The sequence below is a fragment of the Myotis davidii genome, unplaced genomic scaffold, assembly GCF_000327345.1.
Source record: "Myotis davidii unplaced genomic scaffold, ASM32734v1 scaffold774, whole genome shotgun sequence".
In the NCBI taxonomy this organism is placed as follows: domain Eukaryota; kingdom Metazoa; phylum Chordata; class Mammalia; order Chiroptera; family Vespertilionidae; genus Myotis; species Myotis davidii.
In genome coordinates, this window is record NW_006285784.1 from 192102 (window position 1) to 195382 (window position 3281).

Sequence of the window (3281 nt, forward strand, 5' to 3'; positions counted from 1 at the left end):
AAGCAAGCAAGCCTCCCTGTTCGCATCAGCTGCCTGGCTGCCGGCCGCCATCTTGGCTGCCAGTTAATTTGCATATCTTGGCCCTACTCTGTGAGTGACAGGGGGATTAGCCAATGGGAAGGGTAGCAGTCATACACCAATTACCATGTTTCTCTTTTATTAGTCTAGATATGCCTCTCTTCTCTCTGAATTTTTCTTTTTATAACAAGCCTGCATTCCATATTTATTAACTAAAACTTCTAGAACCATTTAAACTAGTTCAATATATTATAAAATAGTTGCCTTACACAATTACATGTAGGAGTATGAGGGACACAGTACAAAAAGAAGTATGTGATTATATCAGATTATTTTTGCTATTTTCTGAAAATTAAAGTACATTAGAAGATGTTTTATCTTTTGCAGCTTTGCTTTTTTCTCTCTCCATTCTAGTTCTATATCAAAACAGCAATGTTTCCATTTTAACATGTTAGATATAGAGTAGTTCATTTGTGATTACCTTCTTAGTTAAAATGGCCTCATACTCAAAGGAGTAGTAATTTGGGGAGATCACGCATGTACTTAACAGAAGGCTAGAAACCATTGCTTAGTGGGCTGTCTAGAGGAGAGACACGAGTAAAAATGATAGTTTTAATTTCCCTTTCTCTATCTTCAGTAGATTTGTCTCAAATCCTAAACGTTCTCCAGTTTTCACTCATCCCCTAGTCATTAAGAAAATGGGAGTCTGCCCTAACTGGTTTGGCTCTGTGGATAGAGTGTTGGCCTAAAGACTGAAAGATCCCAGGTTCAATTCCAGCCAAGGGCATGTACCTTGGTTGCAGGCACATCCCCAGTAGGAGGTGTGCAGGAGGCAGCTGATGGATGTTTCTCATCCATGTTTCTAACTCTCTATCCCTCTCCTTTCCTCTCTGTAAAAAAACCAACAGTACATATATAATGGGAGGCTGTAATAGCAAACAGAATGCCTTAATTTCTTAAGCATTTACTTTGACAAGTAATGTAATCTCTCTGAACTTAGTTTCTTTAACTTTATTAGTATAGGCAATGGTGATTATACTATATCCCAAGGACCAAGAGAATACAGTCTACTGGAATATCTTGTAGGAATATTATTTGGCAATAAAAAAGAATAAAATCTTACCATTTGTGACAACATGGATGGACCTAGATGGTATTATCCTGAGTGAAATAAGTCAGAGAAAGACAAACACCATAGAATTTCACTTATATGTGGAATCTAAAATCAAAATAAACACAATTGAAAGAGACTCATAGACACAGAAAATTGCTGTTAGATAGGAAGAGGTTTGGGGAATGGGTAAAAAAGGTGAAGGGATTAAGCAAAGAAAAAAAAAATACTCATAGACAGACACAATACCCTCTGGTATAGTGATTACCAGAAGAAATAATGCTAAGTGAAATAAGACATGCAGTAAAGGACAAATACCATATGATTCCATTTATATGTGGAATTTAAAAACAAAGTAACAAAAGCAGACTCATAGATAATGAGAAAAAACTGATGGTTGCCAGAGGGGAGGGGGTTGGGGGATAGGTGATAAGATAAATGGATTAAGAAGTAACTATATATGGTGTCAGGTATATACTAGACTTATTGAGGGGATCACTTAATGAATTGCCTAAATGTCTAACCACTTTGCTGAAAAGAGGCTGGTATAAATACTAATATTATACAAAACGATGTACAAAAAAGATTATAATGAAAGATAAAAAAGGACATTTTTTAAAAAAAGAATCAATCCTACAAGAAGATATATTTCTTATAAATAATTTTGTACCCAACTAAAAGCATCTATATTTATAAAGCAAATCTTGGTGACCACATAGAGGGAAATCAATAGTAATATAGTCATAGTAGAGGATTTTAACACCCCATTGACATCAATGGATAGCTCTTCCAGACTAATTATCAACAAGAAAACATCAGCCTTAAATGAAATACAAGACCAGATGAATTTGATATTTTTACAGCTTTTCACCCCTAAGCAGCAGAATATACACTCATTTCAAGTGCACATGAAACCTTTTCCAGGATAGATCACATGTTAAGCCATACAACAAGCCTCAATCAATTAAAGATTGAAATGATTTCCAACATCTTCTCAGAAAACAATGGTATAAAACTAGGAATAACTTACAAGAAAAAAAGCTAAAAAATACTCAAACAATATGTTATTAAAAAAATAAATGGATTAATAATAAGTTCAAGGAAGAAATTAAAAGACGCATTGAGACAAATAAAAATGAGAACACAACAACACCAACTCAAAAGCATTCAAACACATGGAGGCTAAATAGCATATTATTAAAAATGAATGGGTTAACAATACATCAAGGAAGATATCAAATGTTGCCTGGAGAAAAATGAAAATGAAAACACAACAAACAAAAATTTACGACTCGCAGTGAAAGCAGTCTTAACAGGGAAATTCATAGCATTACACGCTTATGTCAAGAAACAAGAACAGGAGACTGAAGATGGCGGCGATATAGGCAGACGTGTCCCAGGTCATGTCCAGGAACAAATGGAGTGAGCAGCTGAAACTAATAACACCCACCCTAAATGAGCGAAACTACTCAGCTGGTGAGACGGTTTGCAGCCGGGAAGGGCAGAGCTCCCCTGGACAGCAAATCCAAGCAACAGCAGTCTCCTGAGCATCACACCCCCTGCCTGAGGAACAGCAGCTGTGCGTGAAACCTCCCCCCACCAGCCAGAAGAGCCACCACAGCTGTAAACAGCACCCACCAGAGGAGCTTCTGTCAACTGAGGAGCAGCTGCTACCGCAACTGCCTGAGGAGCAACCACAGCCCAAGGAGCCACTGCCACCCAGGGAGCAGCCACTGAATGACTCAACGTCTAGATATGTCAGTGAGATCAAACATGGGTAGACAAAGAAATCCCCAAAGGAAAGAAAAAGAGGACTCAGCAGGCATTCTCTCCTGAGAGTGAGACTCCTCTCCTAACTCCCAGGCAAGGAGCACAGCCACACCCATATTCCACCCTGAAGGAGATCAAGGATTAAAATAATCTGATCAGCCCCTGGGAGTTAACAGGGTCTGGCCTATAGAGGGATTTTCAATCCCAGCAACAACACAGAGCAGGTAACTATTAAGGAACCAGCTCTGGATATTTGACCTCCTCAAATCAGTTTCAAGTGCGATAGAGAAGCCCTATAGCCTCAGAAGCCAACCCCAGAACACTGCCACCCAGAGGCTTAGCCACAAACTGACTCTTTGCTAAATACAAAACAAGGCAGTCT